Below are 15238 nucleotides of genomic sequence, written 5' to 3'. Positions count from 1 at the left end.
CACTCATCCTTCACTGTCTTGATGTTTAAGTCTTCTTCAATACCCACCCCCCAACACCCCCACCCCACCCCACCCCTCCCCTTTGATTGCACACGGGTCCCACACCACTCCCACCGCTCTTTCTCTTTAAATTTTTCTGGATTTCTTTTCCATTTTTGTTTATTCTTGTTTTCTTTTCGTATCTCTCTGTGTATATATATATATGTACGCGTATTGTACTACATTGTACATGTATGTACGTATATTTGCGCGTATGGTAGAGTGCATGGTGGTGTAAATGTACTGAGGCATGCATGAATGAGTAATGTACGTTTTTTCTTTATTATTTTGAATTTAATTGCTGATTAAAAAATATTAATATATTGCGTACAAAATATTATAATAATGGTACGTTGATAGATTTAATCATATAAGTGTATTTTTTAAAAAAAATAACATATATATTATTTATATTTTTAAAAATTGTATATATAATTCAAACTTTAAATTATAAAATAAGTATTTAATAAATAATCTAAAATTAAAATGTTCAGCAATTAAAAGTACTATTAGGTGCAAACGTAAAGTTAAATTATGTTACTAACTAATTTATCTCAAAAAATCTGAAACCTTTTGGATTGAGATAAATAATTATAGGTTTATTTAAAATTAAATGCAAAATAAAAAATAATTTATCGACAAAATTTATGTTCTATATTTAATAAATACGTATTTTGTACGTATATACAGTTTATCATACGAGTATATTCATGTATTTAAATGGATAAAACTTGTTATGGCGTTAGGATAATTAAAGTGAGATTCTGTTTCCCTTTTGCTTTTCATTTTTGGTCTTTCCCTTTCTGGGACAATTTTTAATATCAAAATTATTTTTTAAAGTGATTAAAGATTTACTAATAAAATAACAAAAATAAATTAGTATATATTTTTTTATAATTTATTTTGTATTCAAAATATTAAAAAAAATTCAATAAAACCTAATTTAGTTGGCGAAATTGATACCCGTAACTATAGGATTATGGGTTCAGATCCCACCAACGTGTTTTGGTGTTACACTACCTTAGTTGTTAGAATAAATTATAACCACCTTCCTTGAGGTTCGTGTAATTACAAGAATATCTTCGTTATTTGAAAAATTATAAATATTCTTTTTAATTTTAACGTCAATCTAGCAATGAGCCCATCCCATCAGCCTTCCATCAGGTTTCTGTCCAATTTTTTTAATAAACTAACAAAAATATCATTGTGAATTATGATTTATAGTTACATACTTTATAAAATTTCCTTCAATATTTTTATGGAATAATATGTCATATTGTTACTTTATCAAGTCTAAGATTTTTTTTATTTTTTTCAAAATCTTTTTTGTAAACTAAAATAAAATTTTCAGCAAGAGTGAAATAGTAATTCCTACTTCGCTGTCTAGGAGTTGCATATTTATTTTTTATTTAAACAAAGATATTTGTCATCTCCCAAACAACAAAAGAGTATTCGTAATTATGTCAAATGTAAAAAAAATATAGCTGTAATTTATCCTAATTATTACAGTGATCCACTAAAATCATGCCATAATTATAATCAATTTATTAAAATAAATATATAAATATAGCAAAAATTATTTAATCTAATATAAATACATAATTCTACGAAAGACGACTGATGCGACTAAACATGCTACGTATTAATTGAATTCGTACATATTAGTTAGGAAAAAGAATATTATAATTGCATTAAGGTTAGCTAGAACGTGCAATAATCAAAATGGAACCATTATTTAGGCTAATAATAATAGTTGGAATAAGTTAATTAAGTGAATGAAAATTTAATATGATTAGAATAAATGGATCGAACCTAAATAAAATTAATGTTTTGGAGCGACAACTCGAAATTAAATAAAAGTAGATAGGGGTCACGTAACATTTACTAGTCGTGTGAAGTATGGAAAATACGGACGTACTATATACGGTTTACATATATTTATTGATCATTTCAAGTATGAAAAATGAGTGTACTTATATTATAAGGGTTTCATAAAAATTAAGGTAAAATTATATTTTTCTATCTGAATTATATTCGTTTTTATACTTCGTCATCTAACGTATTTAAATGTAATGTGTGGATAAAATATCACTTTGTGCAGTGCATGTGATATTTTTTGAAGAGAAAAATTAATTGAAAAACGATCATATATGACAAAATGCAAATTTTGCAGAATTGAAATGATAAATTGATATAAAAAAAAATTTAGATGATAAAATATAAAAACGGGCTTAATTTAAATAACAAAATGTAATTCGCCCTAAAAGTTATTACATAATGGTCCAAGAATGGAGTAGTAATTTCTCGAATTTTGTTACGGTTTTTGTTACATATAATTATATTTACAATTTTCATACAAATTATTCATATCTTTTTGTATAGTTACAAAGATCATACATATCAGTCAAAAAGTATGAGTAGTTTGTTTAATGATGTTTTTTTATATATACGTGTAATTTTCGAAGAAAGTATGGATGGTTTGTACAAATAATGTTGATGTCTTTTATGAGTGTATGTGTAGTTTTTCAAAATACATTGGTGTTTATATAAATAGACCATAGGTCAGATGGTGTAGATGTAATTGTCGCTTTTCATTAATTTCAAGAATCGATTACAATTACATAAATATTAATTTCCAACACCATTAGTACACGCCATGCGTTCTGGCTTAGTTGACGAAACTGAGATGTCATGTCCTCGAGTCCCGCCAATTTGTGAGTATTGTTTTGTTTTAATAGTATTTGTTGGTTTACTATAATAATAGTTGCTGGTTAGTTTTACATATTTGATATTGGTAATTGGTGTGATTGTTAGTATATTGAAATCCATGATTTTTTTTCTTTGAAAAAATATAATTTATTGGTTTATATATTTTTTTATTTATAAAATATTATTAAAACGTAAAAAATTATTTATGACGCGTTGCCAGCAGGGCAGTACAAAAAAAAAAAAAGCACATTTCACTCTTAACTGGCTGCTCGTAACAGTGAAACACCACATTTTATAATTCAATTATACCCTTAAATATTTTAACCAATGTAATTACTTATTTATTTCAAGTAGTCCACGTCATCTTTTAACCTTCAATATACTACTATTTATACTTCACTTTCAACCACGTTAATCACTTGATCTGTTTGTAATCATATGTTGATTTCTATTTTTGAAATGTGAGTCGCATCTATTTGATTATATTCGCGAAAATACTGCGAATTAGTGTAGCTAGTAGTAATAATAATAAGGGTAAATTACAACGACCTCTCATAAGGTTTGATATAATTACGAATACCCCCTTATTATTTAGAAAGTTACAAATACCTTCTGATATTTGATGAAATTATGTAATTATTGGATGAAAGTATGAAATTCTCAATTTTGCCTTATTGTATTTTTTTTTAATTTTTAAGAAACCAAAAATTTATAAAGATATCGGAAGGGGTAGATGGAAAAATTATATAAAAGAAAAAAAATTATCCACTTAGTCCATAAAAAAATAAAAAAAATAACATTACACTTCGTATTCTATAAGGGCATTTTGATTAGTTCGCCACAAAAAAATAAATGGAAACCTAAGAAAGAGTAACAGATTTGGCTAATTGTTAAACGTTCGTTAAAATTAAAATAATATTGATAATTTTTCAAACAACGAATGAGTATTTATAATTATGTCAAATCTAAAAAAAGATCGCTCTACTTTACCCTAATAATAAATAAATAAGCACCCCTGCAACTTATTAGATGACTAATTGCTTGGGAGTAGGTATTAAGAGGTAGAGAAGTCATTAGTTGAAACTGAGCATGCAATTTAACAAAGAAATCTAAGCTAACAAAAGTGACTTCACATCTGCATATCATCATATATATTAACACCATCTCTATACTAATCTTGAGTATACTTTTGGCAATATATATTCATTTTTATATAAATATTCTCCAATTAATATATACTTTTATAAAATATATTTAAATTCCGACTCAAATTATCATAAAGATATTCTAGCATTACATTTAAAAAATAACTTCTTCTTCTTTCTTTGTTTTTCCCCCCGTATGTTAGACAAAATACGTGTAATATCAGGACACGATTTGCTAAATTTTATTTTATTTTATTTTTAATTTTCGAAGATTTAAGACAAATACATTACACATACTAGAGATCAAAACGCACTAGATCTATATGTTGATTCCCACTAAGTTAAGTCTTGGAGACAGTAAGTCAGTTATAAAACACTGGCCGACACACATAACGCATGCACAGACAAGTCTGTGTGGTGTCACCCATGCTTTCCGATTAATAAAGAACTAATATAAAATTTTATCTTTAAAAGAAATGTTGAAATTTAGTCTGTATATATAATGCGAACTGGGTGTCGATTATTGTGTATTTCTCGCGCTTAATAAATAGTATAGAAATATATGTAAATTCATATACGCCAATTTAAACAAACAGTCCCTTACAATAAGGTGGGGTTCTTGCAGGCTTTGTTTTGTGAACTTACTTAGGTTGCACTCTTTGCATCAATGCCTTCTAAAAGACTCCTTCCTTTTTAAAAAGTGAAATTTTGTTACGACCAAATTCAATTTTTTCGACAATCGGTGTTTTATGAATTGACAATCATCGATTTATAGTATTTAGTGTCTATTTCAGTTTACGATTCAGCAGATTTGGCTGCGTTTCTACTGTTGATGCAATTTTTTGTTTGGCCCCGTGCCGGTAATCACTTTTGGGGCTAAGTTTTTTCTTTTTTAATAAAAGCGATAAACTATTATTAATTCGATTACAATTTTTAATATTAAATATTTGTACTTATCAATAATCGACAACTATGATAATCATATACTAATATTCAGTGTTAAATAATTATATTTAATCAACACCTGCTATTAAAACAGAAATAACGTCACAAATATTTGTGGGGCTCGAACCCACGACATTAAAGTCATGGGGATTCAACTTCGCCAATTTATTTAGGTCTTTTCGACTATGATGTGTAGTTTTTAATCATATCTAATCATTCATTATATTCGTTTAAAAGTTGAAGTAAGTTTAAGAATGAGGCTGGTTTTGGAGATTTTTTAAGACAATCAAATGTACTAGTACGAGGTTGTCCACAATAATTATATTTTTCTTTATATTTGTATAAAAAATTGTAGACTATTACATTTATATAGATATAATTTTATTTTTTGTAGATAATACAATTTTAACGTTATGATTTGTCTTAATTTACTATTTAAATTTGTAATTGTATGTATTTTTATTAATTATTATTAAATATAATTTGAAAAAAAAAATGAATTGCACGACTTCGAGTCGGTGTCGTGGTTGCTATCCACAACTCGGGAATTATTTAAGAAAAAATGCGCCCCGCTTCCTAGATAGCATCCACCACTCAAAGGTTAAATTTAAAAAAAAAAAAAATTCGCACCTATTCGTGGATAGCATCCGCCAATCGAGGCTTAAAATTTTTAAAAAAAATAATTTTGATGTCCAGTCGTGGTTGTCGTCACAATTATGTTAGCATATTTAAAAAAAATATTATGTTTATAATTTTTTTTTATTATAAATAAGTAATTAACTCTATCTTATTATCAGTTATGCGAATCGTCCGATTAAATTTGAGCTCAGTCTTTCTGACTTTTTTTAATTAGTTCTTGAAAAAGCATAAGCTCTCATCAAATTAAATTTTTTATTTTTCTAAAAAATAATTTATTTTTCTTTTCTCTCTCTCTTTTTTCTTTAAAAAAGAATATTCACATAATAAATATTTTAGACCATAGTACATGTTACGGTGAATAATCGAATAGTAGAAGAAATAATTATTGATATACTTATCAAATAAATATTTAAATTTTTGGTGGAATCAAATTTAAAATTGCGTATTTATAAAATTTTAGACCCTAAAAGACATTAATTAAAGTAGGGGAACGTACCGTCAGATTGAATTTATTTTATTTTTATTTTCTAAATTCAACCTCGAAAAATATTTATAATGCATGCGAACTTAGTCAAGGATCTTTTGTATACAATTAAAATTATTTTAAAATAATATATTTGAAAAGTCCTATCGAGGAACTTTTCGAAATGAAAATATATTTGTATTAGTTGATCAGAAAATTCGATAGTTATATTGTCGGCTAATTTGAGAAACGTACTTAATATGTACTTATTTATAAATATTAAATAAATACAAAATAAGTAAAACAGAATACATTTCGACAGAAAAAAAAGTGAAAATTAGCCTTCTTTTAATTACCCCGAACAAAAAAAGTAACTTAAAATATTTTATGAGAAATGACGATTATACCCTTCCGCTCGCTACTTGATCCATCATGATGAAATAATTCAAGAAAGAAAATCCAATAATGTAGAGTGTGGGGTAGTTTCGGGCCATCGAACTATCAGTCTTGTGGTTTAATTGAGATCGCATAAATAAGTTTGAGGTCATGAGTTTGAGTCATATTAGACGTGTGTATATAGTTTATTTGATATAATTATTGTTCGTAATTATATTAATATACTAATTAAAATGATGTATTATTCAATTTGTTAAAAATATTGATGTAGTAATATAATTATTATTATTTTTTATAAAAAAAGGCAGAAAATTGTGCTTGAGCTTTCAATTCAGTGATTGTGCCGTCACTGCTGTGTGTGTGTGTGAACCCAATTATTGAATTCAGTGGAAACCCATTTCTGACTCATCAAACCACCACCGCTGTGTCGGTAGATACAAAGCCTGAAATTCCCAATATATATATAATAAAATATATTTAAAAAAAAACTCGTGGCCAGGGCACATTGAAATAACTGACTTTTTTTAATTTTAAAAAATAAATTAAATTAAATTTATTGCGATTGTTCTTGATAAGGAAACATAATCACTTTCGTTCTACTAAAAAGATATTATGAATGAAGTTTTAACGTCCGTTGATTCAAGCATTACAAGTCAAACAATGTTAGAATACTCATGTCAGGAGGCGAGGTTCGAATTTGAGTGAGGTTAGAAGTTGTGACATTCAAATGGAAAGTTATTGCGGACGGGGCTTAATTTAGTTAGCGAAATTGAAGCATCGTGAATATCAGATTGTGAGTTCAAATTTCACGAACGTGTGAGTTTGTTGTTTTACTCGAATCGTAATTACTTGTCTATTTTAATAGTAATTGTACATTAATCATAATAATATTTGTCGGTGATTAGGATTAATATGTAATTGTAATCGATTTATCAAAAAATATATTTAAAAAGATATGGATAAATTACATTTTACCATCCGAACTACACCCATTTTTATACTTTGTCATTGAAATTTTTTTGTATGTGTCAACTTATTATCTTAAATTTATGAAATTTTCACTTTGCTATATAAGCCCCTTTTTTTGTTGAATTTTTTGTTTGAAAAACATCAAATGATATGCATATGTGAAAAATATTATATCACATAATCCTTAAAAATCACATGTGCGGTGCATGTGATGTTTTTTCGACAAAAAGCTTGATTGAAAACAGTTATAAATTGCAAAATGTAAATTTTTATAAAGGTTGAGATGGTAAGTTGACATAAAAACTAAAATAGATGCCAAAGTATAAAAACATTTATAATTAGAATGACAAAAAATGTAATCAACCCAAAAATTAATAACGTGGCCACTTAGAATACTGTGTTGGTAATAATTAAATACAAAAGAGTAATTAAAAAAGAAATTGTAAATACCTCCACAAAAGTATTATATTTATCTTGAGAAAATACCAAATAACGTAAACAATTTCACATTAATTGTTTATTTTTAATGTATATTTAAGTTTTATAATTATATATATATATAATATTCACAAATATTTAAAATTTAAAATATTTTAATTAATATTAATATGAATACACTTGACATGTAATATTATTGCAGATCTAATTAATTGACCAGATTTAAAAATAGCACAAACACTTACAGGTCATATCACATGTGAACCTACTTTATTATATTTTCAAATTATTGTCCACTTTTCCTTAAATTCACTAACCTCATTAATATATAGCTTAATACATTTATATTGAAGTTTTAAATTTATTATTTGGAGGTGTTTTTTTAACTCTATATTATGTAGAATTTTTAAATATTTCGGTTTTCATTTAGAATTATGTTTTGTAAAATATTGTGAAATTAAAATTTTTTTAATATAAAGTCATTTGAAATACTTTTTTGAAAATTTTTCATCAAATTTAAATTAAATAATGGTTTATGTAATAATTATTTCTCTATTTAAATAATAGATGTAATTATATATTTTATATTAATAATTAATATAAATAAATTATCGATGATTAAATTATAATTTTTATTTTTTTTAAAAAAGAAAAGGAAAAGAAGAATAGCCAGTGCGGTGGGGCGTTTGCGGCGTAGATGGTGGAGCATGAAGTGCTCACGTCGAGATGGGTCCCGCAGCACGTTGAAGGCGTCGGTAGGATCTTGTCCATCGAATATTCTCACGTGGCTTGATCTTACATTCCTGGTCTTATGTGGAGCCCACACGGCAGAATCAGCTTGGTGTTGCCAGCTCGGCATTGAGCCGCAGCAGACAAGGGTCACGTGACTCTTTCTTTCTTTTCTTTTTTAATTAAAAAAAAGAACCAGAAAAGAAAATGAAATTACTGAATTAAGGTAGACTAAAGCAGTACTAAGACGAACTCTTTACGGCAAAAGTGTCAGAGGAATCTTCCATCATATTTTCAATATTACACTTTGATTTAATATCAATATGTAATTCATATATAATAATTTTTATAATTAAATTAAATTATAATTTAAAATTAAGTATATATTAATCACACTATCATTAGTCAGCATGACTCAAATTTTATTTTGTTCTTTTAATTAATGCTCGTGATATTATCTTTCAAAATATTAATCCAGAGAACAATTTAAAAAAAAATGTAAGTAGAATAATTATTAATTCTGAAAGAAATCGATTGTATGATCAGATACTTGATATTATATTACAGTGTGGGTGTGGGTATTAAAAAAAAAATCTTCATTTTGTATTAGGAAATAAATAAATTAATATTATATTGATATAATTTTAGTATATAAAAAAATTAAAAACCTAAATTTGATTATAGTTTTTCACCAATTTCATTACCTAAATTTGATTCTTGATTAACAATTGAATTAAAAGAAAAAAGATCCCCCAAAATGCATCCGTACAGAGGAAGGATTTATAGTTGTGAAGTGTTGATGTATGACAGTGTGGGTGTGGGGCAGAGTGGCATGTGGTGTGGTGTGCTACTCCAAACATCAGACTACCAAACCCACACAATTATTGCTTGATTTACTCCCTAAGTCACATAATCATCATTCTGTCTTTGTTTTATTTTTATTCCCCATTTGTGTGTGTGTGTCCAAATATTGCACATGTATTCTCCAAAATCCATGTCATCATTGGAGAATTAGTGCGATCTTGTCACGGGCCCACATTCATTTTTTAAAAATTCGAAATTACTTATTTCTTTTCTGAAAAAAAAAATTAATTATCATACTATATAAGGAGATTCAAGTATTCTTGATTTATGATGAGACGTGCAACGTGGGCTCCCTGAACTGGTTGTATTGCTGCATTCATACACTGATCTCACCCTCTGAGTATTTGTAAGATCCTGTTTTGAGATATCATATTATCACATTCATCGTTGCACAATCGATTGTTACGGAGGAGGAATCTCACACTGTATAAGGAGATTCAGACGCCCTTTATTGATTAATGCTTGAGTAAGATATGGGCACCTCTTGGAATGGCCCTGCAACAGTGTCGGACATTCATACCCTGATCTCACTCTCTGAACATATGTAGAATCTTATTTTGGGATAACCCTTTATTACAAGCTCGCATCTGTCCTTAAAAACTCAATTATTAACTAGGAAAAATGGCACAGTACTATATAAAGTACAGTAAAGAGTAAATCAGAACATAATTTCTTTCTTCCTATTAAAATCATAAATCTCCTTATTTTGTAAATTCGTAATTTTTTCTCTTTACCAAAACACTTTTAAACATATTATAGATCAGCATACATTTTATAAAATATTTTCAAAACGTTGTGAACTCAACCAAACACGCTAACATAATTGAATATTTAGTTGGCGTTATTGATTTCTTGAAAATTCTATAAAAAAAAAAACATAATATAACAAATTATTTAAATAATTACACCTTTTGACTTTGTATCATAACCATTAGGAGATTCAAATATGAACAAAATAAGACTATTTTCAAATGATTAATATATGAAAAAAGAAACAACAATAATGAGTAGTGAGTAAGTAGTGGATGCTCACACCATCTCAATTAGGGCTTTAAGCTATGGATATGGGGGTTGTGTGGGTTGAAGGGTCAAGATCGTGCTGGTGTGCCCAATTCCTTTTCTTGGTTGTATATCACGTGCATACACCTAAGCTTTTATTTTCCTTTTTCCCTCCCCAAAAATAAATGAATTACAAAAAGTCAAATTATGGGACCTAAGTATTTATTTTAATCAAGAAGGTATTATCTTTTTAATATTATAAGAAAATAATAATAAGATCAATCTAATGTATAAAAATTAGTAAAGACTGAGACACCGAGATATTTCGTTTGATAGAAAATCTTGAATTTAAGTTCCATATATGCAACTGTGATTATTATTATTTTTTTTTCCGAACAGTTTCCGTTCGTAGATTATAGTTTACTATGTATTGAGAAATAACTGTAAATTAAAATAGTTTTTTCTTTTTTGGTTAAAATTTTAAAATAAATGTTTGCTTAGACAAATAATGAGTCATTATCATAAGTTGATATATCATCTTCTTGTGTTTTGAGTTGCAATTCACCAAAACTTAAGAGATATGCATTGGCAACAAATTAAATCTTTTTAGAATATCATACAAGTTGGTACAATTTGTAAGATTTTTTTTAAGAAAATTTATAAGATATTTAATGTATTTTTTGATAGCATTTTGAAATTTTTGAATAACATAAGATTACATCTAAGAGGTTAGTAATATTAATTTTTATTTTTTGGTCGAAATGAAATGAGATTATTAAAAATTTAAAAATACTTGCGATATTTTTACTTATATTGTCATCATAATCTTGCGATTAGGGAAATGTAATGGTTCGACAACTAATTGGCCGAGCCATGACCATATGATCTCGTGTTGATTGTCGTCTTAAACGAGCTTCATGCTATAATAAGTTATGAAATATATATTATTTGGGAGAATTGCACTTTTAGTTCCTATTCATTCGATTTTTTTTCAGTCCCTGAACAATCACCACTTACACTTTTGGTCCCTCATAATTTATTCTGGTTATTTCTCTCAATTGATCGATATTAGAATAAATTTGGAAAAGAAAAGAAACACACGTATTTGAATAATCCACTATGTAGTATTTTTCGTTTCATACCTGTAGATGAAATAAATTTGAGGGATTGAGGGTGAAAATTCGACCTACGATGAAAAACCTAACAAACTATTATTAGTTCTAAGAAGATCAAAATATCTTATTTCGAAAACTTGTAACTTTTTGAAACTTTTATGTACGCCGTCCCATATGTTATAGATTTTCAAACATATCATAAGACAATTTAAGAACTTTATAAAATGTAAATTATAATGGATTTTTTTGAAATTTGTTATAATTATAAATACTATCTCATTATTTTAAAAAATTTACAAATACCCTTATGGAATTAACAATCAACTAACAAATATTCTTTTACATTGGACTGTCACGGGTGAATATTTATCAGACGAACATTAATTTTAAGAGCATTTATAATTATAACAAACTTCGTAATTGTAATTTACTCTTTTATAAATCAACTCAAATGCCCTCTAACCATATTATGTCTAAGATATTTGTATGTTCACAACTCTTTTTAAGGTTGTCCAAACCCATAATTAATTATAGTAGTCATAATATATAGGACATCTTAGTATGAGATTTGTCCCATTGTTAGTTTGGCAACCAACAAAGAGAATGCCCCATGCTATCAATAATCAATGTTGGGGTTAAATCAGTAATTCTAAATATTGATAATTAATTTTTAATTATATTCCCATATAATTAATTAATTTAAATTAATTTTATCCACATGGTGGTGTTCTCTATGTTTGCTTTTGCCTATGGATTTATATAAATTCCCTAATATGGTGATGGTATGTTGTGTTTTTAGTTTTTCATTTTGTTGTACGATAGAAATGGTAATTATATGATTATATTAATATTTTTAATATATTGAGTAAATAAGTAATATATTAATATAATTAAATATTATGAAATAAATTATAATAAACATGAATAAAGTAAGAAAAATACTCACATGTTCGTTTGGACTCGAAATCATGACTAATCACTAGACTAAAACATGATAGGTATGTTGTGTTTTGCTATGCTAATTTTGTTTGTTTTGTCTACAATTTGATTACACTCTTAATCAAATTGAATTTTATAAATTATTTGGTATTTTTAGATTGATTAAATAAAAAAATTGGGGTTAATCTTTTTTAAGAGGGGAATTTCCATTTGTATTTAAAATACTATTTACTCTTAAAATTATGTAAATTTTGCAAACACATAATTAATTAGAAATTCAGAAGCTCATAAATAGACACGTAAGTGTCGACTGTTTCGTTGTTATTATTATTATTTAATTTTAATTTATATTATCTTTTTATTCTTTTTTAAATTTCTAATTAGCTTTGAAATTAAAACAAAAAAACAAAGCTTGCTATTACCAAAATAATTATTTGAAATATTTAATATTATTATATATTTAAAAATTATCCCCAAAAATTGATATAATTTCAATAAAAGGGTAACCATTATTGTGAAAAACATAATTGGCAACAAGATTACCGGTAAAAGACTTGGCGTGTCGGTGCCGACACGAATGGGCGCCGACAGTCTGACCGGGCGCACCAGGTGGCAAGACCCGCCACGTCGGATGTCAACGGGCAAAAGCAGGTAATCACGTGGGGGCACACCAACACATGCAGGAAGGTGCTCTCACGGCGTCGGTGAGTCCTGACTACGTGCCCCCAACGCTTTCCGGTGTCCTCTCTTTTTTTCCCCTTATCTATTTTTTTAAAATATTTAATTTTATTTATCTAATTTCTCACTATTTTTTTTAAAAAATTTTACTTTTATTTTCATCTTTTTTTTGTCTACTTTTAACATTTAATTTAATTTATTAATTTATCCATATGACTACCCACTCCTCACTATTTTTTAATAGTTTTTTTTTAAATTTTTATCAATACTTTAATATTAATTTATTATTTTGTATAAAAATTATTAAATAATCAATATTTTTTTGAATAACATTGTAGGATTTGCATACACATAGATGCGCCATAAATTACTAGTATATAATAATCCTCGTTATGTTGTTTATACACATATAAAATAAATATTTTTTATATTTTAAAATATATTTAAATAATATCAAAATTTATAAATCAATACATGATATTTTATAATAAAAGATAAAAAATTATAATATAGAAGTATTATAAACACAACAAAAAAATTGGTGTCGGCATTGCACGAATCGTCGTTTATGCATAACTAAGATTTTTCCTTTTCTATATCATTATAAATATATATTTTAATTATTTAATGAATATTTATGACTCGAATGAAAAATTATTATTCGATAATTATTGAATTGTGTATACAAGTACAATTATTTTTGGTGTACGAGAAAATTATTCCATTGCCTATGAGTACCTTATAAATATGTTTCTTGGTTGCTCGGGTGTTTGGCTGAATTTATTTAAAATATTTTATAAATTTATATATTTCGTATCATATTTTTAAAATATTACATCTTAGTTTAAAATTAAACTTTTAAATTTATTTGGGCATATCAAGATTATTCCGTTTATAAAATATTATTTTTTATAATTTAGATATTAATATAATTAAAATTGGAAAATATTTGTTAAACTTTTAATTAATTTTCTTTAACAATTTACATTTTAATTTTATAGGTTATTTTTCTGAAAAAATTATTAATACTTTATAATATATAAAATATTTTAAAAAACTTATTAACTTATTCACGTGCCATTGTGTTATTAGTAAAATATAAAAATTAGGTAAAATGGCAATAAGTTATTTATAAAAAATTGAAAACGCGACGAATGTTAAAATTAGAAAAAATATATTTATAACTTTTTAAATAATGAGAAAGTATTATATTTATGATAAATTTCATATATGACAATAATTTAACCTAATTATTATTATTATTGTTATTTGATATTTATGAAATGTAATAATTTATGTACCCGTTCCTGTAATAATGTGGATCCTTAATCTTTTTTATATTTTCGAGAGAAACTAAATAATATTTATTATCTCGAACATTTTAATATTTTTCAAAATTATTTAATATCACATGCGATAAATAAATAAAAAATAAATTGATTACATCCATCAATATCAATATCTATTATTTAACAACTATCGACAATTATAAAATCATATATTGATCATTAATATCAGATAATTATAATTAATCAAATCATACTATTAGACTATAATAACATCCTATATGTTGGTAGGGTTCAAATTCATGACCTTAAAATTATGAGGTCTCAGTTTCGCCAATTAAATTAGGCTTCATCAACACAAACCTTAATCCTCTGTAGTCCAAGATGGAGAGGCTCGTATCTTGTTACCTTTTTATTAACGTAATTTACCGTTATCTAAGAAAAAAAAATCTGTATATTAAAAGTTTTAAAAATACGTATGTGGACTTGACGTACAATTGTATACCGTATATACTCATTCTTCGTATATATGGAATAGCATATTTAAATATGCATAATTTACTAATAATGTCTTAACTTAATAGTTAAAGTTTTATGAACGGATTTAAGGTTATGAATTCGAGTTCCACTAAATGTGAATACTTATCTTACTTTATATAAGTATTTGTCTTATTTTATTTAAATTATTATAATTTATTTATCATTATTAATTGTATCGGTGTATTGATTGAATTATTAAATTACTCGATATATCAATATAAGCTATTGTAATTTATTTATTATTATTAATAATTAAAATATATATATATATATATATGTAGAGTCTACGGTCCAACAGGATCATGTGAGCTGGTTCCCACAGGGGGCAAAATGGGAACATTCCTG

The sequence above is a fragment of the Sesamum indicum genome, linkage group LG7, assembly GCF_026168435.1.
Source record: "Sesamum indicum cultivar Baizhima isolate 11 linkage group LG7, ASM2616843v1, whole genome shotgun sequence".
Lineage (NCBI taxonomy): Eukaryota > Viridiplantae > Streptophyta > Magnoliopsida > Lamiales > Pedaliaceae > Sesamum > Sesamum indicum.
This window is presented reverse-complemented; position numbering follows the sequence as displayed.